At 36.0% G+C, this 26652-nt stretch overlaps 1 long non-coding RNA gene across 2 annotated transcripts in view; it reads left to right on the top strand.

The window, feature by feature from the left end:
- The window catches only part of LOC103016309 (uncharacterized), a 113944-nt gene that overhangs the window by 52247 nt on the left and 35045 nt on the right, over positions 1-26652 (top strand). For both annotated transcript variants that reach the window (XR_009008229.1, XR_009008230.1), the window contains exon 2: positions 668-744. This is a non-coding gene — a long non-coding RNA (uncharacterized LOC103016309). The remainder of the gene's footprint in view (positions 1-667; positions 745-26652) is intronic.

Raw genomic sequence — 26652 nt, 5'->3', positions numbered from 1 at the left:
GACATTTGTCTGTAATTTTTTGTGATATATAAAATTTTGTTATTACTTATATGATTATACATAATGATTTTTTTTGTAAGATAAGGGATAGTTTGAACAACAAAACATTATATATTAAACATTTGAAAAAATTCACCTCTGAAACCATCTAGGCCTTTGGAAGATAGGCTTTGAAACCATTTCAATTAATTCTATGATTACAGTATTAATTGTCAATGAATTCATTAACCCATTTTATTCAACAGAGATATTGAATTGTTTATTAGTTGAACTTTTTTCCACAAAGTATTTAAGATGACTAGTGGAAACATTAAAAATAGGAATTTGATCTTAAATTGCATGGTATATGCTGCAATTCAATTTTATTAATGAAAAAGCTATAGTTCTATTATATTCCATATTTATGTTGAGTGGAACAACACCTTGTGTGCGATATAAAATAAAAATAACTGGTTAATGTAGCATGTCAAGAATCTGTTTCTGCCTGAAACTTGAGTCATGGGTTCTTTTGAAATAAGGGACTATGTTTTACTCAGATAGGAATATATATTTTATTATCTGTATCTATACAGTTCTCTGGCATATAATGAGTGTTCAATAAATATTTGCTCCTTTAAAAAAAACATGAATGAATCAGGCAATATAAACACTCTTTTTTTTTTTTTAGGATTGGCAGAGCCGTGCTGAGGACCATGGCACACGGACTCCTACTGGCGCCATCCCAGCCCTGGGAGCTATAGAATGGTCAGAACAAGTGTTTCTGTTCCTTTTTCTCTTAGAAACTGCAAAATACATCAGGCTAGCAGCTGGTGCTGGATTTTCCCTCAAATATCCTATTGGAGGTTAATCATTAGGGAGAAGAAGAAATACGTTGTTTTGTTAGGATTGGTAGAAACAAAAGGAAGGTTAAACGATGAGATAAAATGTTAAGATTTGCATTTGGAAGGAAAATATGTTATATATTAGTTGTTAGATGGAGGCTTAATGAAAAATATTAGCCAAGAAGGTGAAACACAATATCCTGTTTAGACTTTTTGCTTTCAATTATCATAATAAAGTTACCATTTATTATGCTTATGTAACAATTAAAACTCATTTACTCTAACAACAATAATAAGTAATTGCTAGTTGCTTTTCATTTTTATCTCACTTATTACACATACCAATTCTATGAGCGAGGCAATCTTTTAATCCCCAGCTTACAGAGAAGTGAACTGAGTCTCAGAGGGAATGCATTCGTAAGTTATGTGCGGAGTAAGTGGGAAGCCAGGCTGTAAATTCACACTTGTCTGGCTTCAAAACCATGTTCTAAAACACTAGACAACATCATCTGACCATTTCACTTTAAGCTATAAAAATGTTTTAAAATGTTCTCTCTGGGTCTCTTCTATATCACCCCTGTTCCTTCACCATATTTCATTGCTTCCTCAGAAATCAAGTGGACCTACACTACTGCAGCAAGCTGACTCTAATATTTCAGTCTTGTCAGCTTTTATCACCCTATATGTTTCAGCTTGCATATTTACATGACCATCAGAACCAAAGTTTGTTTATATGACATAAAGAGCTATGCTTTTTTATCTTGAATAATCAATCACTAATAATAGTCTGGATGCTTTTTACAACTAATTTTTGCATATGGAAAACATTTTAACAACCTGATAGATAATACAGAGAAATTATATGAAAACTATCAGCATGTTCAAAATAAAGGTCACATGCAAGGCATTTCAGTTATTTGATAAAACTGTCATAAATTTATACTGCCGTCATCTCCTTTTGCAAATTTCTGGAGCAGTAAATGATCTTTTCCAACCTGTTAGTTTAGCTTCAGTTTTGGAATAGTAACTATTTCTCTTGTTTATGTTCAGAGACGTTTTAAGCTAGCAAACTTCCCAAGAATTGAGTACATAAAAGGTCACATTGACCCTGACTTATCTGAACATTTCCAAGTTTTCTGGCTAACCCAACAGGGCTCTAGATAACCCAGTGGCTACACAGCACAAAAAAGGTCGCTGCCAAAGACATGTCTTGCAACATTAGGGCGGGTTTGCATTTTTTTTTTTTTGGAGTGAGTTTCTCTCCATATGAGATGAAGCAATTTTCATTTCTTCCAGATTAAAATTTCATTTCCTATAGAAGCTATCTTCTTTAGCTAACTCATCCCAAATGCATGCATTTTGGGATAAAAATATTGAAACCTATGAGGACTATTATAGATCAAGCAAAGGATAAATAGGGTGCATTAATAAAATAGAATAATAAATATTGATTTATATTAAATATAATAGTATATAAAACAATTATGTATCATAATTATAAAATATTACATTTATACATAAAATACATAATTGCAAAATATACCATATATAATATGTGTTAATTATGTATTATAATAATATAAATACTAGTAAATAAAATAATAAAAATAAAAATAGAAAGAAAGCAAGGTAAGAAAGTTTGATGGCCCAAGTAGTGCTTGAGCTCAGAAGAGTACTTTGCATGGTAGAAAGGCTGTAAGGTGGAAGTGACACTCTCATATAACCTTTCTTATGTAATATTTTGCTGACCCTGATGAAACTAATTCAATTACTCTATTTTAAAAATACATTGCAAATCAAATATACTTCAGTAAAAAAAATTTTTAAAACATATTAAAAATAAAAAAAAATTCAGAAAAACACACAAAAAAGAAGTAAAAATCACTTTAATTCTACTACCCTTAGCCCCATGAATTTATAAAAAGAAAGACATGAAAATACATCTTCTATCTCTCCAGTTCTGTCTACTGAAATAGCCACTGTTTCTCGTTTGTTTTTAGTAGTTTCTAACAATGCGTCTTGAAGTGGCTGCCACCTCATCACCAGAAGCTCTGGCTTTCCCATGACCTATCAGTCTATCAAGAAGTACAGCCTGAGCCATAAATGGGGCTCAGGAGCAGTGCTCTGCTATCTATCTATTCGAGTCACCGCTTCCCTGTCACATGTGAGGGAGCTCTGCACACAACCACTTTTTAACTGCTTGACATCAGGGCTGCCTCTTAGACCTGTACCTACTCCTTGCTTCTGCTTCTTTCTAGAATCAGGTGCCCAAACAGCCTGATGCTTGCTCATTTCTGCTTGGGAGCGCCTCTAGTTCTTCTCTCCATCCCCTGGCTTCAGTGTGAGATGCAGCTCCATAAACCCCTACTTCTTAGATGCCTTCAGTAAAACACACAGTTTCCTTCTGCTCCAGAATTTTATTGCAATTTACTGTGGGGTGTACAGGATGTTGTTATACATTACTGGGTGCCCCCTTTAGCACTGAAGACACTCATTCTTCCTGCTGCAAAGAGTGTTACCTGCTGACAGCTCACAGCTGAGTCCATCTTCAGGAATTGCCCTCTGCCAAAGGAAACAACCTTGCCCACGGTTATGGTTATGCACCTTAAGGGTGGAACAGCCCACCTTCAATGACTGGTTGATGAGAAGGTGCAAAGGTGCAAAGAAGGTGGCCCCCTTTGCCCATCATTAAAGGGCCAACCAGCTTTAGAGCTCCCTGAGACGTCACTGATAGCCTCTGTTGCAACCACATCACAGTTCAACTTCTCCCTCTGCTCAGTCCTGCTGCCTCCTCCCACCTCCCTTACAGGTGTTCCTGAGGACTGTCCTTAGTTAACCACCTGCATACACATCCCTGTCTAGTTTGTTTCCTGGGCAACCTGACCTATGGCATGAGGGTAAAAAGAATAACATTAAAAGCTGCACAGGTTTTAAAATTATGGTCCCAGGTCTTTAATTTCTGACTCCTGAAATTGTAAATTGTTACTCTGATGGGATTCTGCCCTCCTCTATAAAATGGAAATAATAAAAGAGCTATATGAAATCTATTTTCTAGGAAGATTATCTAAAGGTAATCTGAATAATAGTTTTCCTTTGCCTTGTGTTGGGTGACAAGTTCTCTAGGACCCTGTCCTACCCAAGAATTATCACTTCTCAGATTTACTTATTATCCCATCTGACTAGTAAATGGTCATGGAACAATAGATTTATGTATATGATAACAGTGGGGAGGCTGACCAGTAAGTTGTAGTTCCTGGGCAGCAGAACCAACATACATACTAGCTGGTTGTGAATTTACTTGTAAAATGTGAGTGTGATCCTAGTCCCATATTAAGTAAGCCCTGGAATTTATAAGACTGAAAACTCCTTGAGAGCAGGGGTCAATTTTGATGGTAGGTACTCAACCTACATATGCTTTATTCCTGAATTAATATTCCTCTTCTACATGGAAGTAATAGTCAAATACAACCTGTAATTTGTTGATGAATATGTTAACTGACAAAGCATACAAACAATAAATGGATATTTCTCTCATTCCTTAGCATAGAATTAATTTGACATGAGGGATATTCTGAATATCAGTAATGTTCCTTAGGATTTGCTATATATATAATCATGTCTGAATACATTTTTATTTCCTTCTTTCCAATCTTTATGACCTTACTCAATTTTTACAACCTTATTTCATTGGTTAGAACCTCTGGAACGATACTAAATAAAAGTGGTGAAAGTCAACAGCCTTAATCTTGAAAAAGTGTTCAATATTTCACCGTTAAGTACTATGTTAGCAGTAGGTTTTCAATAGATGTCTATTATAATATTGAGTTAGTCCTCCTGCACTTTTAGTTTACTGAGATTTTTTTCATGAGTTTTTGTTGAATTTCTCAACTTTTTTTTCATGTATTGATATATTCACATGATTTTTCTCCTCTATTCTGTTAATCAATTACATTGATTGATTTACAGTTGTAAAGTCAGTCGTGAATACTTGGTCATGATGTATTATCCTTTACATATTGCTGGATTTGACGTAATAATATTTTGATAAGAATATTTACATCTATATTCATTAGGGATTTTGTTTCTTATAATGTCCTCATTAGGTTTTGGTATTAAGGCTATGTTGATCTCATAACATCAGTTGAAAAGTATTCCCTCATCCTTTATATTCTAAAAGGGTTTATTCAAGACTGGTATAAATGTTTGATGGAATTCATCAGTGAAACCATCTTGGTCTGAAGTTTTCTTTGTAGCTTTGTGGGAAGGTTTCAAATTATGACTTCAATTTCTTTAGTGCTATTCAGATTTTTCTCTTTCTTTGCATCAGTTTTTGTGAGTTGTGTTTTTTTTTTTCAAGGAATTTGTCTATTTATCTCAGTTGTCAAATTTACTGAATTATTTTGAACATAAATGTCTTCAAAATATTTCCTTAATAACCGTTTGATGTAGGATCTGTAGTTATGTCCCCACATTCATTTCTAATGTTGGTAATTGGTTACCGATGTTTCCTTCCTTCCTCCTTCCCTTCTTCACTTCTTTCCTTTCTACCTTCCTTTCTTTCTAAAAATTAGTCTTTTTAGATGTTTATACACTTTGTTAATCATTTCAAACCCAACACTTGGACTTTGATTTTCTCTGTTGTATTTTTCCTGTTTTCATAATATTAATAATTTTTTTATTGCGTGCCCACCATGTGCATCATGCATTTTATAACATTTATCTGTAATTCTCAAAATAATATTGCAGGGAAAATATTACTGCTCTTAGTTTAAATTTGTATAAAATAAGACACAAAGAGGTTAATTTTTTTTTTTGTGTGTGTGTATCTTATAAGTATATTTGAATTTAGAACTATATGATCTCAAAGATGATGTCTTTTACTACATTATAGTGCCTCATGGCAAAGTTGTAGAGAGTTTGACTATATGAATTATGATTCTAAGTCCAGTTCTTGCCTCAGCACTAATCAACACCACTAAACTTATCAGCACCAATACATTAGGGATGCCTAGTTTGCATAGCAATACGATAAAACCTATAGCCACTTTTGATGAGGTAGTCAAACCAGCATACATACTAATCATATCTAGAAACAACATATTGGTGTTTTATAATTTGCAGACAGGCAATCTTATCAAGGATATAAACAGCAAAATTCCTGGAGGAACCAATCACAGAATGGGAGTATTACCTTTTATTTCTCCATCCAGTTACTCTCACTGAAGCACAGTATTCTTTCCCTCTGCTTTCCTCCCTCTAGAAGATCAAGTTTTTGGAGTTTGCTCTAATGAGAGATTTCTTATTGGATCCAGTCCACAGTGATGGTCTAGGAAGATGCCAGGAGAAAACATTCAACCACATTTGATGGATTGCAAAAATGACCCCAAGTCTTTATCCCTTAGAGACTAGTGGGCCATGTTAGGAACCCATAGGTGCTTTAACCTCTACCCTCAAGGAATATGTGTGTTAGGGTGAAATGTGTATCAATAAGAATATTTGGTCTGCAGGATTACATGATTTTATTTTGGAGAATTGTCTGAGATGTTGGAGTAATCCTACAGTATATATAAGTAATTTGAAAGGCTACCTCAGATCAGCTTTCTGTTTATTACATCAAAGTCAGTGGAGTAAATGAAAGAATGATTTACTTTAGGTCTTAGACCTCTGTAGCACTGGTAAAAGAAAATAAAAATGATTACCAGGATGACCACATTTTTTTCTTTGAATGCTTCATCTGCTCACAAAGTTACATGTGTTCATGAAGTCGTCTGACTGCCCAGATTCCTTCCCTTTACTACTTGTAATAAGAAGCATCCAATCCTGAACTTTTAGTGACTTTTTCTTTCTCTGCTTCCTTTTTTCTAATGAAATGTATTTATCTGTTTTCCCATTCATGTGAGTTCTAAGATGAGAGAAGGTAATCAGATAAGCAAATTCACTTTATTGATGACCAATAAAGTATTCACATAGGTCATTGATACACTTACCCAAATACGAGAAAAGGTAATAATAAAAATTTCATAAACCCTAGGTGGTGGTTAATTCTGCCAATACATGAGTCCGTATATAAATTGTACAGAATGTTCAAACCAGGCTAATAAAATTTGAATTAGTCTCCTGTTAATTGGACTTCCTCATCTGTGAAACTGACACAATGATAATATCTCTCTTAAGGTTTGCCATAGTGATAAAAATGAGATGAAAAAGTTTTCAGGTTTGTGCTTGTGCCATATTAAATCCTCTACAGAATATTAGCTACATAATAATTATTATTTCTAGAAATTTAGCAGCTTAAGAATATGTAGATTTAAAAGGATCAGAGTTTAATCTTTTTGTGAACACCTTACTTAGGAGAAAAATGTATTTCTAAAATTAAATTTGTGCAGCAGTGATTTTTCCATCCATTCCTTTTGCAATTAGTACTGCCCCTTTGGACAATGTATAATATTTACACATTTCAAGAGTACTTTATAGCATTGATTGGTCGTATTTCATTAATAAGGGTATAGGTTTACCAAAAAAATCCCCTCTGACTTGAGAAAACATGAAGACAAGGTCATAAAGATGAGCAGGGGCCAGCCATAAATCAAATAATAGTGACAGTTGGGTAAGTGGGAGCCAGATGAGGGGGAGTGATGGACTCTATAAGGCAGACTAAAACATTTCCAAATACTGAGTAATCCACCCTTCAGTTCTCTCAAATGGCACATACTAATTTTTATAAATGACATGTTTATAAATGCCTTTATTACAAAATAAAAATTTCTAGACTATCATCATGAAGGGACAAAACACACAAGGAATTAATAAGGTCCCAAATCTACATGAGACAGCCAGACACATAATCATATTAAGGCAATACAACGTGGCCAACATTCTATTACAGCCTGGAGAAAGAGTTAAACTTTGCTTGGGGGCCTTGGCAAGGACCGTAAAAAGGCAGTGACACTGCATAAGGATTGCAAAGCATAAGTAGTAGTCACTGAGTAAGAAATTAGTGGTTCTGGGGAAATAATCCCTTACTCAATTTGCCCTACATCTTATCCTATGATGTAGTGGTAAGTGTTTCATGAATATTTTCTTACTTGAACTGTATAACCACCATATAGAAGGATATTCTATATCTCTATTTTATAGGTCTTGAAATTGATGGTCATAAATAGCAAATGCTCAAGTTTACACAGTTAGCTAGAGGCAGCTGTCCTCCAAATCCAGGACTGTATGACTTGATATTTTTTTCATTTCAAAACACTACCCCGAAGACATTCCAGGAAAAGATCCTCAAGTGGCAAAGTTATGGCATTTGGGGACAGAACGGTAAGTTGGAGAAAACGTAGGCAAGTGTCACCAGTGTGTAGCTCTGGGAAAGGGAAATGTGCTATAAGGAAATAAAGTTGAAGAATTGTCTCGTATTCCATTCTCTTTAAGGCTTATCCTGTACTTTCAATGTTTATATTCACTCGCATCTACTCACTTATACAACTATCACCCTTACTTCTCTGATCGGCATATACATGTCGTCACATCAAACTACAAACCTATGTTTCTAGGTTTATTCTGTCTCTGTTTTCTTTCGCTTTCAGTATTATCTCCATCCTCAAGAAAATAAAAATATCCAAACATAGATCTAATATTTAGACCAAAAGTGTAGACATTCTGTTCCCCCAAGCCCCGGACTCCATCTTATTATCTTGAACTTAAGAAAGAACTTTAAATGAACCAATTGTAACTGACCTGTAGCTATTCATGTGTTTTCCGAGGTAACTTTTTAAAAAATATGATTTACACTTCTTTTGGAAAGCACTCTGGCCAAAATAAATTAAAGGCCAAACTTTCTAGTTCAAAATTCACAAGGCTTTAAGTTTGCAGTGGTGTTTCATTTCAAATAAAGGTGGTTTTGGCCAGCTCTAGTCCTATTCTAGGCTGGTCATCAGAAGTCCCATGACATCGTTTTTGAAATAATTAGAAATGTTAAGCATAGAGTTTTGGCCAAATTCCAGGTTAGGTCATTGGGTTCTGCCTCTTAAATCTTCTCTGTGGCCTCTTAAATCCTCTCTTTGGATTGTTGGGAAGCTACAAATGAGGTATCTCCTCACTCTGCTCAGAATGGCCATCATCAAAAAGTCTATGAATAGGTACTTCCCTGGTGGTCCAGTGGTTAAGACTTCACCTTCCAGTGCAAAGGGTACGGATTCAATCCCTGGTTGGGGAGCTAAGATCCCATATGCTTAGCAGCCAAAAAAACCAAAACATAAAACAGAAGCAATATTGTAACAAATTCAATAAAGATTTTAAAAATTGTCTACGTTAAAAAAAAATCTTTAAAAAGTCTATAAATAATAAATGCTGGAGAGGGTGCAGAGAAAAAGGAACCATCCTACACTGTTTGTGGGAATATAACTTGGGGCAGCCACTATAGAGAACAGTATGGAGGTTCTTTAAAAAAACTAAAAATAGAGCTACCATATGATCCAGCAATCCCCCTCCTGGGCATATATCCAGAGGAAACTATAATTCAAAAAGATACATGCACCCAATGTTCATTGCAGCACTATTTACAATAGACAAGACACGAAGGCAATCTAAATATCCATCGACAGATGAGTGGATAAAGATGAATGGATAAAGAATATGTGATATATATATACATATATATATATATATATATATATACACACATACACACACACATATACATACATAAACAATGGAATATTACTAAGCCATAAAAAAGAATGAAATAATGCCATTTGCAGCAACATGGATGGACCTAGAGATTATCATACTAAGTGAAGTAAGCCAGACCAAGACAAATATCATATGATATCGCTTATACATGGAATCTAAAAAAAAAAAGATACAAATGAACTTATTTCCAAAACAGAAAGAGACTCACAGACATAGAAAACAAACTTGTTACCCAAAGGGGAAAGGTGGGGGGACGGATAAAATAGGAGGTTGGGATTAACATATACATACTACTATATATAAAATAATCAACAAGGACCTACTGTATAGCACAGGTAACTATACTCAGTATTTTACAGTAACCTATAAGGGAAAAGAATCTGAAAAAGAATATATATATAACTGAATCACTATGCTGTACACCTGAAACTAACACGACACTGTAAATCAACTATACTTCCATTTAAAAAAAAGATAGTTGACACACATGCTTGTGTATGGTACTAAGATACAAGTCAGTAGGTTAGTAGGTTTGGGAGATTCCTACAAAATTCTTTTACTGTAATAACTGAGGAGTCTTTATATTCTAGCAATCTATTGCTGTGTTACTAATACCCCAAAACTTAGCAACTTAAAACAATGACAGCATTTATTTTACTTAGGTTTCTACAATTTAGGTGGGGCTCGTGGAGACAAATGTTTCTGTTCCACTTGTCATTAACTGGACCAGCCCAAAGGCTGGGGACTAGAATCATGGGATATCTTGATCATTTGCATGTCTGACAGATGATGCTGGCTGTCAGCTGGGACTACTGCTGTGGTTATGGTCAGAACACCTATATACGACCTTTCCATTTGGCCACTTGGCTTCCTCATAGCTTGGCAGTTAGGTTGTGAGTACCTGAAGAGAGAGTCAAGTTGAGGCTGAATCACCTTTTTCTAACTTATCCTTGGAAATTATGTAAATGCCACTTCGGCAATGTTCTATTCACTTGGAATGAGTCACCTTGTCCAGTTCATATTCAAGGGGAAAGGAATTAGATGCTATTTTTTTGAAAAGAGACATGTCAAAAAGTTTGTGGCCATATTTTACAACACTGTACTTATCTTTTTGTCATCATTTAAAATGAGGAAATGGAGCATCAGAAAGTGCCAGACTTGAGATTACATCCTAGGCTATCTGACCCTGACTTTAATTTTTTTCTCCATGCTAAATGTATTAAATGTATTAATGAATTTTTAAAGTGCACTTTTTATGATAAAGAACTTGTACTATTTTGTCTAAATCAGGTACTGGCAAACCATGGTCCGTGGCTAAATCTAACACATCATCTGTGTTTATAAGTAAAGTTTTATTTCGACATAGCCATATTCTTTCATTTATGTGTTGTCAATGGCTACTTTTGCTCAACAATGGGAGCTGAATAGTTGTGACAAAGACCTTATGCACTACAAATCTAAATTATTTACTATCTGGCCCTTTATAGAGAGCATTTGCCACACTCTGTTTTAAATTGTCCATTTTTGTACACATCGTTTCTCAGCTTGAGGAGATGGACCACTAGCTTAATGCTAAAACTGAACAATGGTGCCCTAGGATGGTGGAACCCTAAAACTTCTGACCTTTTGTCCCAGGGGCCAAAGTGTCTGGAGCGTTGGACTATGTATTCAAAGCTGTGTACAATGACAAAGCGGTCTATAAACACTACCCTTGTTATGTCCCTCATGGGGGACTTCTCTGTTTAATCAGAGAAGTAGACCTAATAGGGATTTCCTATAGAGATTTGACCTTATGCAATTTTGGGAGCTGGTTCACAGTACATGAGAGATTCTTTCTTCTGTATCTGGTACTGCAACCTGAAGTCATCAAAACAGGCATTCAAGAAGGGAAACATGGACAAGCTGTAACCTCTGATGATGAGGTAGAAACTTTGAGGGCACACTGGAGCCAATGAGATGAGTGGACACATGAAGATGGAATGGGACCCTCATCAGTCTCCTAATACCTCTAAGCCTCCTACTTTGATAAGGGGGGGTGTCCTGTAGAAGAATCTGGCAATTTGTGATTCACCTGGCCCAGGAGTCAAAGATGCAATGCTGAAGAGGGGTCTACAGTAGGGACAGAAGATTATGCAGGCTCAAATGCTGAATGCTGCCACCATGATTAGTTACCAAGTAGAACAAGGGTATGTAGTTACAGCATCTCATGTCCAGTTACAACAACTACAAAACAAAAAAATCTGGTTGCTACTTCACTTCTGTCTTTTAAATCTTATGCAAGGTGCCTCTGGTCACCTACTCGCATAAGAAGAGAAGAAAATCTGGGATATGGAGATCCAGTCCACTTGACAAAATACACATCCATCATATCATAAAAATACAACTTCACAAAGTGTGTTCCAGGGCTCCCTGGAAGAATGTTTCACAGACATCTCAGTCTACACATCCTTACCAAACTGACCCTCATTTTCTATGTTCCACTCTTGGTGATGACACCACATCAACACAGACGTCCAAGCCAGAAACCTGCTAAACTTTGTAGATTTCCTCCTCTTTTCCAGCCAATCTGGCTCAAGTGCCCATTCTACCCCATAAATATGTATCTAAATCTTTTCCCTTTTTGCACTGCCATTACCTTAGTCCAGCCATCAGCATTCACTATGAGATTATTGCAATGACTTGATGGGAGAGGGCCTCTCAGTTGCTAATCTTAAACTCCTTCAATCATCTTCCTGACTTATATGAATAGGATTTCTAAAACTCAATGACCTCCCACTAAGTTGAAAGTCATTTCATGTCTCCTCGTATTATTGAGGATAAAGTCTCAACTCAGCATGGCATACAAAATCATTCATAATTTGAACAAACTCCTCTTTCACTACTCTCCCACATTAAGATGATGCCGTGGCCCAAACACATTTGTGAGGCAAACAACATTCCACATTATTTCACATTCCCATAGCTTAGTTATGCTATTTCATCTCTCTTCTCCCCACTTCCTGATCAATGCCAATAGTTCCTTCTCCAGGATATCTCATATTCATTCTTAAAGATTTTGCTCAAGTTTTATCTCCTTTAGGACCATCCTATAAACCTCCCCCACAGCTCCAATTTGGGCAGTGCTGTCCCTCCATACTCTTATCAACCACAGCATCCTAGTCTATGTAGAGCATAGATTTATCACAACATGTGGCAATTGACTATGGATTTATTAATGATAATAATAGTTATTAAGGTATCTGAAGGTTATTGAATGTAAACTATACACCAAACACAGTGCTCAGAACTTTACTGTATCATTCAAGTCTTAGAGAAAACTCATGAAACAGGTACTATTATCAACCTTATTTTAAATGTGGAAATTGTCTCAAAAGTTAATTTACCCACGATTAGATGCCCAAGAAGAGAGGTTCAAACTTAATTTCCTTCACCTCTGTGTCATTAGTGCCTTGAACAGAATCTGGCTAATAGAAGATACTCATTAAGTGCTTAATGAATGGACAAGTCAATTAATGTTAATTTCAATCTTTTAACATGGTTTTAGGTTTTAATGCCCTAAATCAGAAAATGACCTTCAAGTTGGTAATATTAGTTTTGTTTTTTTTTTTTTATTTTTTTTTTAAAAATTTTACTTATTTATTTATGGCTGTGTTGGGTCTTCATTTCTGTGAGAGGGCTTTCTCCAGCTGTGGGGAGCGGGGGCCACTCTTCATCGCGGTGCGCGGGCCTCTCACTATCGTGGCCTCTCTTGTTGCGGAGCACAGGCTCCAGACGCGCAGGCTCAGTAATTGTGGCTCACGGGCCCAGTTGCTCCGCGGTACGTGGGATCCTCCCAGACCAGGGCTCGAACCCGTGTCCCCTGCATTGGCAGGCAGACTCCCAACCACTGCGCCACCAGGGAAGCCCCGGTAATATTAGTTTTTATAAAAACCTGGTGGGAGATATATTCTTTGGCAGGCAGGCCATTCAGTGCATCTTGGATTACACCAAACCAGGATGTGCATGTACTCTATGACCACACGAAGGGCCACACTTTCAGGAACCAGGGCTTTTTTTCTAATAACATCCCAAACACTAATATTTACTGTCAGCGCTGGGTGAATTACAGTGTCCTTACTTAACCCAAAGATCCAAATCATAGCAACAGTTTCAGGTGAATGAATAATAAAATAATTGACAATTTAGATATGACAAAAATTTAAACTGCTTTAAAAAACTTGAGTACACAAAATAATAATTTAAAAAGATAAAATATAAATTAGATAAAGAAAATACAACTTATAATTTTAAACATATTAATAGGAAAATATAATGAAAGAAAGAATGGGAAATCAGTTTTCATCTGTTAGAAGGGCTACATTCAAAAAGAATCGGTGCTGTAGACATTGATTATTCTTTCTTGCTGCCCTGCCCTGAAACCCTCTTTCTATGGTTTGAAAAACTTCCTTCTGAGTAACTCGTCTTATGAGTTTTTGTGGGAGACAGAGACTGCCTCTTACTAGAAAAGTTGAACTTCAGAAACTAAATTTTCCCAGCTTCCCATGCACTATGACTTAGATTCCTTGATGTGGTGCAAGAAGCAGGGATGGTAGGGCATTCTTTGGAGGGAGGTGGCAGTTGCAGCAAGTTCAAGTTTCCTGGTGCAGAATTAGCAGTATTATCAACTTTTTTGTTTCACAGTCTTTGAAATGATCTAAAATTTCTTCTCAGACCAATTCTGTGTCATGGTTTGTCTGTCATTCAGGCTGTTTATCCCTAAGCCTAGTTCTTCAACCTCCCCAATGATTCTGTGAGCTACCTATTATCTTTTTAATAAGTGCTTTTTATGCCTAAGTCACCCAGAGTGACTCAGTTGCTTACATCTCCACAGGAAGAAGACACCTCTAGACATGCAGCAGCCAACTTATAAGTACGAGCTGATAGCCAAAGGAATCCTATATCATTTAACTCAGAGAACTAAAATTATGGAGCTGCTCAATTAACCAGCCTTGGCATTGCCTGTGTTTGGGCATCCATATCGACATAGTTGATACAATTCTGGACTGGCAAGGATGTGGGGAAATTGCCATTTTCATCAGTGTTCAGCAACACTGATGTGAGTGTGAATTGGTACAACAGTTTGGGAAGTAATTTAACAGTTGCTATAAAAATTAAAAAGTACATATGTTCCTTGACCCAGCATTGCCAGTTTTTGGAATCCACTCTGCAGATAAAAAATCACTAGCGTATATGGATATATAGAAGAATATTTATTGTAACATTTATAGTGGCAAAATCTTGGAAGCAGCCTGAACGCTCAACAATAAGGTATAATCGCATGTACTATCTATATCCATATCCATATGTGTATGTATATCTGTATGTCTATCTATGTGTCATTATATAGCTATAAAAAAACCTGAAAGAATGGCCAGTATAAAGAGTAGCATCCTATTTTTATAAAATACAGGAATAAAAACTCCTCTGTGCTTTTCTGGGATATAGTTGCATGAATGTAGATAAACATGTGGAAAGATAAGCTCCACACTGTTGACACTGGTTACTTCAAGGGAGTGAGGTTATAATCTGGAAAATGAAAGTAAGTAACATTAATTATTTTCTTTATGTGACTCAATATTATTTGGCTTATCCATGCATTATTTTTTTAAGTTAAAAAAATCCAGAGTGGAAAAACTTTCTCCAAACACTATCATCATCTGATACTGATGAGTAAGTCTTGGGAGACAGCATATGGCAGTGGTTATGAATACAGGACTGGAGTCATTTCTGGGCTTAAATACTGACCTTTTATTTACTAGCTGTAAGAGCAGGAGCAGAATACTTTATCATTAAGCACTGGTTTCCTCATTTATAAAATGAGAATAGTGATGTCTGTTAGTCCCTTGCCTTTCACTACCTGTTATGGGACAGCTTCTCATTCCTTTCAGCAATCTCTCAGTGAAGAGATGGACCACAGGGTTCAAGAATTTTAGCAAATTTGTTACCCAAGCAAACTGTTAATGGGAGACTCAGTATCCCGTTCTATCCACTTCGTTGGATAGAATACAAACTCCCCAACGAAGGGCAGCAATTCTCTTCTCTTAGCTGGTCTTCGAATAAATGCAGGGGAGTTAGCAAATGAAGATACTTGAAGTCTGAGCTGAGAAAGCACCAAAGATTGTCATTCCTTGTGCTAGCAATTCTTTTATTTTCATTTGCCACATGTTCTTAAAGCACAGAGAAATGTCCTTCTTGGCTCTGTCGTATCTTATTTAGTTCAGGGATTCGATTTAAGTTATAGCTACTAAACCTCATGAACAAATTTTTAATCCACCCTACCCATGTCTAAAATATTTACCCAATATTGTGTGTATTAGTTTGCTAGGGCTGCCATAACAAAGTATACTGTGTACCAGGTAGCTTTAAGAACAGAAATTTATTGCTTCACAGGCCTGGAGCAAAGAAGTCCAAGATCAAGGTGTCAGCAAGGTTGCTTCTCTCTGAAGGCTCTGAGGAAGAATATGTTCTATCCTCACTCCTAGATTCTTGGAGTTTATTGGCAATCTTTGGTGTTCCTTCATTTGTAGACACATCACTCAATCTCTGTATGCATGTATGCATTCCCCTTTTTAAAAGGACTCGAACTGTATTGGATTAGAGGACCACCTTACTCCAGGATGACCTTAGCTTAATCAATTACATCCCCAAACAAGGTTACATTCTGAGGCACTGGGGGCCAGTATTCCAACATGTGGGTTCTTGGGGGACACAATTCAACCTACAACAGTATAGGTTGTAAAAAAGTGATTTATTTTTCCATTGACCTTTTATATACAACACTGGAGAAGAATGTACAAGGCACTCAGATGCAATAGTAATCACAATGGAAAGATGAAAAATTATCTTGAAAATGATGATTGTTAACAAAATATTCATTTAGAAGATGAGCAATCAAAAATGATATTTCTGTTAGAAGTAATTTTCTGTGAAATTTTAACCACTTTCTCTACCATTAGTCTTTTTCATTTACTATCAGTGTGTCAATGTTATTTCACAACTAGTCAACTGGACCACAGTACAAATCCAAGTTCTCATTTTCCTTCATTTAACTTTTCTATATTTCCCTTTTCAATCATTAATCACTATTGTTGATGACAAAGTTTCGAACATGCAGAGTTCAATTGACTTGACAAAATGGATGAATTATGAACCAATTTGTGCTTAATTTTCTAGCTGTTGTTTTCCAACCAATCAGTTCAATCAAGCACCTTACATAAATAACAGGAAATAACAATTAGTAAATCATTGAAATTCAGCTTGTAATTCTGAGAAGTGAGCATATGTTGGCTTAATGGACATTGAAACTCTGGCAACTCTAGGCTTACAGCCCCTAGCCTTTTCTCCTCTAAAAACTTTTCTTCATTTCACATCAGTAATTAAGTTACGTTATCACACTTTGGAAATTCTAAGTGGAACTGGGTCTTTCCTGAAATTGAAAGCTGGAATTTCCCTATTTTAGTATTTGGGTCTTTTATTTTATCATTCCAATTTTCTCACTCCCTTCTTGCTTGTTCTTCAACTCTTACCATAATTGTCAGTTTCTTGGACCTGCTGTGTTCTCCAGATCTAACATCCTTCTTTTGGTTTCATTTTTCTTTCCTGCCATTCATGAAATTTATGGTAAATCTGTCACTACATCTCAACAATCTTCAACCCTGGCTTCTTAGTAGAACTGGAGAAAAATCTGTACCTTACAAGTCTTTTTTGTTCACTATAAAAGGTCACTAGAAGGCAAGCATAGCTTAAATTCTAGATTTAATAGTCATTGTTCTACAAATGCTTTACTGACATTATAAATGGGTGCTGTGGTGATTTGTAACACCTGTTCACAATATTTTCCATGTCAATATACTTGTAGCCATGGTCTATAATGGATGACTTTGGGGCCTCAGTTGCAGCTGAGAACTAAGTAAAAGGTTAGGTCTTCCCAGAGTCACTATCTTGCATCAAATCCATGCAGTAGTTGGATGAGAGTCTATTCAAGCCTGAGTCTTGGTTGGGTTTCTCATTTTAATAAGGGGATGTCAGTCTCCCTATGGGCCCATTAACATATAAAACTCTGCTAGTTATTGCTTACATGCCTAGATGCCATATGACCTTCAGGTTCTAGCCAGAGAATTCCCTGCTATGCAATTTTTATCAAAAAAGAGTTGGGGGTAATAATATTCATGGAGAATTGACTAAAGAATTTGTAATCCATGTGTTTCCAGAAATATTCTAAATTCCACCTTAGATGATGCTGAATTAAGCCACATTTTTTGTTTGCTCATAAAGTTATTTTTATGGAAATTAAATGTTGGAACTATGCCATTGGCGTTATTTAGGGAAGCCAACTGGTAGGTTGCTTACTGTACCGCAAAGTGCCCTTTTCATGAGGATCCACAGGAAAAATTTCTCTTAAGTTTCTCCATTAGAAAAAAGTTTTTCAGAGGGAAAGTCTATTTCATTCCCTGCTTCATTAGATAGAAAACTTAGAATATAATTGTAGACCAGCTATATAAATACGATTTCATATTATGCATTTGGGGGTATAACTTCAAACTTGGCCATTTGTGATGGTTAATTTTATGGGTTAGCTTGGCTGGGCCACAGAGCCCAGATATGTGATCAAACATTATTCTGGATGTTTCTGTGAAGGTGTTTTTTGGATGAGATTAATATTTACATTGGTGAACTTTGAATAAAGCAGATTGTGCTCCATAATGTGGGTGGGCCTCATTCAATCAGTTGAAGGCCTGATTAGAATGAAAGACTGCCAGCAGATGATTTTTGGGCTTGAACTGCAACATTGATTCATCTTAGATCTCCAGTCTGCTGGCCCACCCTGCAGATTTTGGACTTGCCAATTTCTATAATCTTGTGAACCAAATTCTTAAAATAAATCTCTTTCTGCTTATATACACATCCTATTGGTTCTGTTTCTCTGGAGAATCCTGTTAATAAATCATTATTCCTTCTACACTAATTTCTCTTTGCCTTAATTTCCTTACTCTGTTTTTTATATTACATATTTTTTAGGATCTTATAACTCCTTGTAAACATTAAACATGGAATAAATATATAACTCAACAAGTAATACACAGAAAAGGTGACTTCTGAAAAATATTCAGAAAAAATATGTTTATAGTGTCTTTTAAAACAAGGTTATTCTGTTGGCCTTGAAGGAGCAAACTTCCATATTGTGGAGAGAGCCACATGGCAGGAAATGATGGATGGCTTCCTGGAGCTGAGAGTGCCCCCCAACTGACGGCCATCAAGAAAGTAGAGATCTTAGTCATTTAGCTGTATGGATCTGAATTCTGCCAACAACCAGCGGGCTTTAAAGAAGACCACGGGCCTCAGAAGAGATTACAGCCCCTGACAACTTCTTGATTTCATTGCAGTGAGACCCTGAGCAGAGAATTCTGCTAAGTTCCTTGACTCCTGATCCATGAACACCGAGAGATAATAAATTTTGTTGCTATATTTAATAAATATAAGTTACTATATTTGTGGTAATTTGTTGCACAGCAAAAGAAAATTGATACAGAGAAAATCAACCAGATTTACCAATATCAAGATAAATTTTAGTAAAACAAATTAATCATGCAAATAAAATCAGATTTTCGTACGACTTGCTTATGTCAATGCTTTATGCCAGAAGGCAATGGAGTAACATTATTATGATATTTGAGAAAAAAATGTGAGTCAAGGGCTTTATATTCAGCCAAACTACCTTTTAACTATAAAGGCTAGTAGACAAACTACTATGAGCATATGAGAACTTAGAATTTATTGTTTTCATGAGTGCCTCCTAAGGAATCTACTAGAGAAAGATTTTTCAGACAACCAAATGACTGGAAAAGTGCTGAAAACAGAGTTACTGTGAGCTTAAAATATATACTGACCTGTATAAGTCACATAAAATGATGACTATAGCAGAGAAGCATACATATGTAATAGCTATATTCTCTGGCAATATCAACATAGTACAAATATAAAAAATGGAGGCAGAATGGAGAAGCCATATAAAATACAGAATACAAATTATTCACCTTATTGTTAATAATTGAAAGCAAGAGATAACACTTCAAACCAAATGTGAGATGGTAGGAGAAGAAAGGGAAAAAGAATATACTAGTTAATTTTAATACTGTTTGTAGTAGGAAATTCATAACCAAAATATACATAATTTATATGCATTATATTTGTGTGGTATATAGTAGAAAATCAATTGATAATGACCAAAAATGGAGCCTAGTGGAATTATATAAAGATATTGTATACAGGTTACCCTTTGGAAAATCAGAGAAACTTTTCTATGTAGTCTTCACACACTACTATGGAGCAATTGTCTGGATAAGTGAAAATATGAGATGAAACCAATTTTGTAATATGCTACAGTTTATTAATTGTGAGGGAAAAAGTATTATGCATATATACATCTGCTTTTATTAAAAAAATTAAAGGATAAACCATAAAATTAAAGAAGTTACATTGGAGATTGGAGGAGAAATTAGGCTTCTTTGAGTACATGTCATTTTGCAGATATAATTTTTGCATCCTGTAAATAGTTTATATAATTATAAAACAAAATTCAGTTAAAATTGGTTCCTAGTCAATTAAAATTCTAAAAATTAAAAATAATATGGAATAAATGACCATAAAAATGTGTCCAGTTAATGTATAATTCTACAGAGAAGATCTTCTGCATTTGGGTTTTAAACATCTCAGTTGTTTCTACAACCCAGTTGGTTTTCTACATCCCTCATGGGATATAGCCTGAGGACAAAAAATTCCCCTGCACAATAAATTTTCTCAAACTTTTTTCTGTCACCCATCTATGGTAGCTTTGGTAGTATTATTTGGTGCCTGTTGGGTGTGGCCTCATACCTCAGCTGGCTTTATACATAGTTTGACTTAAGAATGAAGTACTAGATTCAAATAAGTGAAATTTCTTTTAAAAGGTCTTTTTAACAAAGAGAATAAAAGAAAAAAAGCAAATGAAATGGGAAATGAATTATATCTATCTATCTATTATCTATCTATCTATCTATCTATCTATCCATCTATCATTTCTCTCTATTTATTCCTTTCCTGTCAACTTTCAATTTCCCTTCCTTGGTTTGGGAAAAACCTAGTCAAGCCTTGTGACCTTAGGAAAAAGGGTCTTCTATTGGTTTGGTTAGGAGAGCTCTGCAGTGGGAGGGGAAAGAGAAGGATGTAAAATGCAACACAAAGCTATTTAGAAATATTGGTCAAAATGTTCCCAGTGATTGGTTTTCCATGGAAGTTCCCAAGAGTTTTTTCTTCCTTTTTCCCACACATTTCCCCTTCACACTATAGTACCACATTGAGAAAATAAAATAAAAGGTGTTTCTTTTTTGGTGGCAGCAAATAAACCCTTCATCTTCTTCCTTTCTCCCCCAAATCCCTTAGCCTTAGAAGGTTTTGGAGACCCAGTCTGCCTTGGAAATCAACTGATGAGATATCTCATGCCAATCTCTCTGTACTTTTATTCCTTCATAAGTTGTCTTAGAGATGCATATTACACTGCATTATGAAAATCTTGCTTATTACCTTGTCCTTGCATGACATATATCAAATGTGGTTGACTTTTTCTTTCATAAAATAGTGAATTTCCTGACCCAATGGGAAAAAAAATTGCTAGAAGCTATAATTACGTGTTCAGAATAGTTGTGAAATGCAGATGCTAGAGGCATAACAGGCATCTGAAAGTATTATTGCAGTTTGCACAGTTGCCTGTTTGAAAGGCAAGTGCTGAACTTCATCTTCTTAATTTTTATTTTTCAAGCTGAAGCTTGCAGAAAGTGACTGTACTGGAAACTGTCACTCCCTTGGATTAAGACCAAGACCAATGATGTAATTGAAGGGGATAAGGATAAGGATAAATGTTTCCCCACTTAAGAGATGATTTATCTCATCAAATGGGATAAATGTAAAAGTCTATCATCTCTTTCTTCACCTTACAGTCTTCATTACTCATCCTGGACCCACCCCATGTTCTTTCAAGTGAGCTATTTCAAGGTTTGCACTCCATCCCCCAGCAACCTTGCTTTTTGCTCTCTCCCATTGGAGCCTTTCACAAACTCCAAACTTTGATCAATCCTTTTTTTCTCCTCCATCTAAGTGTGGGATATTCCCATAAGCACTTAATAACACTAGGTGATCAAGATACTGGGAGGTCTTCAAGGTGCTGGAAGGGGGGTGAGAGGGTTTTACACGTGGGAAATATGTGAATTGTCGTGGTAGGATGTCTGCAAATACGGCTGCCAATTCTTCCCATGTCTGTTGGTTATGTGCCACTCCATTCTCAAGAAGGGGAGCCTATTTCCCTTCCTACTGAATCCAGGCTGACCCTGTGACTTGCTTTGACCAATAGAACACAGAGAAGATGCAACTGTGTGATCTCGGACTTAGGTTTTTTTTTTTTTTTTAACATCTTTATTGGAGTATAATTGCTTTACAATGGTGTGTTAGTTTCTGCTTTATAACAAAGTGAATCAGTTATATATATACATATGTTCCCATATCTCTTCCCTCTTGCATCTCCCTCCCTCCCACCCTCCCTATCCCACCCCTCTAGGTGGTCACAAAGCACAGAGCTGATCTCCCTGTGCTATGCAGCTGCTTCCCACTAGCTATCTATTTTACGTTTGGTAGTGTATATATGTCCATGCCACTCTCTCACTTTGTCCCAGCTTACCCTTCCCCCTCCCTGTATCCTCAAGTCCATTCTCTAGTAGGTCTGGATCTTTATTCCCATCTTGCCCCTAGGTTCTTCATGACCTCTTTTTTTCCCCATATATATGTGTTAGCATACGGTATTTGTTTTTCTCTTTCTGACTTACTTCACTCTCTATGACAGTCTTTAGGTCCATCCACCTCACTACAAATAACTCAGTTTCGTTCCTTTTTATGGCTGAGTAATATTCCATTGTATATATGTACCACATATTCTTTATCCATTCGTCTGTTGATGGGCATTTAGGTTGCTTCCATGACCTGGCTATTGTAAATAGTGCTGCAATGAACATTCGAGTGCATGTGTCTTTTTGAATTACGGTTTTCTCAGGGTATATGCCCAGTAGTGGGATTGCTGGGTCATATGGTAATTCTATTTTTAGTTTTTTAAGAAACCTCCATATTGTTCTCCATAGTGGCTGTATCAAGTTACATTCCCACCAAGAGTGCAAGAGGGTTCCCTTTTCTCCACACCCTCTCCAGCATTTGTTGTTTGTTGATTTTCTGATGATGCCCATTCTAACAGGAGTGAGGTGATACCTCATTGTAGTTTTGATTTGCATTTCTCTAATAATTAGTGATGTTGAGCATCTTTTCATTTGCTTCGTGGCCATCTGTATGTCTTCTTTGGAGAAATGTCTATTTAGGTCTTCTGCCCATTTTTGGATTGGGGTCTTTGTTTCTTTAATATTGAGCTGAATGAGCTGTTTATATATTTTGGAGATTAATCCTTTGTCCGTTGATTCGTTTGCAAATATTTTCTCCCATTCTAAGGGTTGTCTTTTCGTCTTGTTTATGGTTTCCTTTGTTGTGCAAAAGCTTTGAAGTTTCATTAGGTCCCATTTGTTTATTTTTGTTTTTATTTCCATTACTCTAGGAGGTGGATCAAAAAAGATCTTGCTGTGATTTATGTCAAAGAGTGTTCTTCCTATGTTTTCCTCTAAGAGTTTTATAGTGTCCAGTCTTATATTTAGGTCTCTAATCCATTTTGAGTTTATTTTTGTGTATGGTTTTAGGGAGTATTCTAATTTCATTCTTTTACATGTAGCTGTCCAGTTTTCCCAGCACCACTTATTGAAGAGACTGTCTTTTCTCCATTGTATATCTTTGCCTCCTTTGTCATAGATTAGTTGACCATAGGTGTGTGGGTTAATCTCTGGGCTTTCTATCTTGTTCCATTGATCTATGTTTCTGTTTTTGTGCCAGTACCATATTGTCTTGATTACTGTAGCTTTGTAGTATAGTCTGAAGTCAGGGAGTCTGATTCCTCCAGCTCCATTTTTTTGCCTCAAGACTGCTTTGGCTATTCGGGGTCTTTTGTGTCTCCATACAAATTTTAAGATGATTTGTTCTAGCTCCGTAAAAAATGCCATTGGTAATTTGATAGGGATTGCATTGAATCTGTAGATTGCTTTGGGTAGTATAGTCATTTTCACAATGTTGATTCTTCCAATCCAAGAACATGGCATATCTCTCCATCTGTTGGTATCATCTTTAATTTCTTTCATCAGTGTCTTATGGTTTTCTGCATACAGGTCTTTTGTCTCCCTAGGTAGGTTTATTCCTAGGTATTTTATTCTTTTTGTTGCAATGGTAAATGGGAGTGTTTCCATAATTTCTCTTTCAGATTTTTCATCATTAGTGTATAGGAATGCAAGAGATTTCTGTGCATTAATTTTGTATCCTGCAACTTTACCATATTCATTAATTAGCTCTAGCAGTTTTCTGGTGGCAGTTTTAGGATTCTCTATGTATAGTACATGTCATCTGCAAACAGTGACAGTTTTACTTCTTCTTTTCCAATTTGTATTCCTTTTATTTCTTTTTCTTCTCTGATTGCCATGGCTAGGACTTCCAGAACTATGTTGAATAATAGTGGTGAGAGTGGACATCCTTGTCTCGTTCCTGATCTTAGAGGAAATGCTTTCAGTTTTTCACCATTGAGAATGATGTTTGCTGTGGGTTTGTCATATATGGCCTTTATTATGTTGAGGTAGGTTCCCTCTATGCCCACTTTCTGGAGAGTTTTTATCATAAATGGGTGTTGAATTTTGTCGAAAGCTTTTTCTGCATCTATTGAGATGATCATATGGTTTTATTCTTCAATTTGTTAATATGGTGTATCACATTGATTGATTTGTGTATATTGAAGAATCCTTGCATCCCTGGGATAAATCCCACTTGATCGTGGTGTATGATCCTTTTAATGTGTTGTTGGATTCTGTTTGCTAGTATTTTGTTGAGGATTTTTGCATCTATATTCATCAGTGATATTGTTCTGTAATTTTCTTTCTTTGTAGTGTCTTTGTCTGGTTTTGGTATCAGGGTGATGGTGGCCTCATAGAATGAGTTTGGGAGTGTTCCTTCCTCTGCAGTTTGTTGGAAGAGTTTGAGAAGGATAGGTGTTAGCTCTTCTCTAAATGTTTAATAGAATTCACCTGTGAAGCCATCTGGTCCTGGACTTTTGTTTGTTGGAAGATTTTTAATCACACTTTCAATTTCATTACTTGTGATTGGTCTGTTCATATTTTCTGTTTCTTCCTGGTTCAGTCTTGGAAGGTTATACCTTTCTAAAAATTTGTCCATTTCTTCCAGGTTGTCCATTTTATTGGCATAAAGTTGCTTGTAGTAGTCTCTTAGGATGCTTTGTATTTCTGCAGTGTCTGTTGTAACTTCTCCTTTTTCATTTCTGATTTTATTGATTTGAGTCCTCTCCCTCTTTTTCTTGATGAGTCTGGCTAATGGCTTATCAATTTTGTTTATCTTCTCAAAGAACCAACTTTTAGTTTTATTGATCTTTGCTATTGTTTTCTTTGTTTCTATTTCATTTATTTCTGCTCTGATCTTTATGATTTCTTTCCTTCTGCTAACTTTGGGTTTTGTTTGTTCTTCTTTCTCTAATTTCTTTAGGTGTAAGGTTAGATTGTTTACTTGAGATTTTTCTTGTTTCTTTAGGTAGGCTTGTATAGCTATAAACTTCCCTCTTAGAACTGCTTTCGCTGCATCCCATAGGTTTTGGGTCGTCGTGTTTTCATTGTCATTTGTCTCTAGGTATTTTTTTATTTCCTCTTTGATTTCTTCAGTGATCTCTTGGTTATTTAGTAACGCATTGTTTAGCCTCCATGTGTTTGTCTTTTTTACGTTTTTTTCCCTGTAATTCATTTCTAATCTCATAGCGTTGTGGTCAGAAAAGACGCTTGATATGTTTTCAATTTTCTTAAATTTACTGAGGCTTGATTTGTGACCCAAGATGTGATCTATCCTGGAGAATGTTCCGTGTGCACTTGAGAAGAACGTGTAATCTGCTGTTTTTGGATGGAATGTCCTATATATATCAATTAAATCTATCTGGTCTATTGTGTCATTTAAAGCTTCTGTTTCCTTATTTATTTTCATTTTGGATGGTCTGTCCATTGGTGTAAGTGAGGTGTTAAAGTCCCCCACTATGATTGTGTTACTGTCAATTTCCTCTTTTATAGCTGTTAGCAGTTGCCTTATGTATTGAGGTGCTCCTATGTTAGGTGCATATATATTTATAATTGTTATATCTTCTTCTTGGATTGATCCCTGGATTATTATGTAGTGTCCTTCCTTTTCTCCTGTAACATTCTTTATTTTCAAGTCTATTTTATCTGATATGAGTATAGCTACTCCAGCTTTCTTTTGATTTCCATTTGCATGGAATATCTTTTTCCATCCCCTCACTTTTAGTCTGTATGTGTCCCTAGGTCTAAAGTGGGTCTCTTGTAGACAGCATATATATGGGTCTTGTTTTTGTATCCATTCAGCCAGTCTATGTCTTTTGGTTGGGGCATTTAGTCTATTCACGTTTAAGGTAATTATCGATATGTATGTTCCTATGACCATTTTCTAATTGTTTTGGGTTTGTTTTTGTAGGTCCTTTTCTTCTCTTGTGTTTCCCACTTAGAGAAGTTTCTTTAGCATTTGTTGTAGAGCTGGTTTGGTGGTGCTGAATTCCCTTAGCTTTTGCTTGTCTGTAAAGCTTTTGATTTCTCCATCAAATCTAAATGAGATCCTTGCTGGGTAGAGTAATCTTGGTTGTAGGTTCTTCCCTTTCATCACTTTAAGTATATCATGCCACTCCCTTCTGGCTTGCAGAGTTTCTGCTGAGAAATCAGCTGTTAACCTTATGGGAGTTCCCGTGTATGTTATTTGTCATTTTTCCCTTGCTGCTTTCAATAATTTTTCTTTGTCTTTAATTTTTGCCACTTTGATTACTATGTGTCTCGGTGTGTTTCTCCTTGGGTTTATCCTGTATGGGACTCTCTGCGCTTCCTGGACTTGGGTGGCTATTTCCTTTACCATGTTAGGGAAGTTTTCGACTATAATCTCTTCAAAT

Source organism: Balaenoptera acutorostrata, chromosome 4 (assembly GCF_949987535.1).
Source record: "Balaenoptera acutorostrata chromosome 4, mBalAcu1.1, whole genome shotgun sequence".
Lineage (NCBI taxonomy): Eukaryota > Metazoa > Chordata > Mammalia > Artiodactyla > Balaenopteridae > Balaenoptera > Balaenoptera acutorostrata.
The sequence above is the reverse complement of the archived record's forward strand: the minus strand, read 5'-3'. Positions and strand labels throughout refer to the sequence as shown.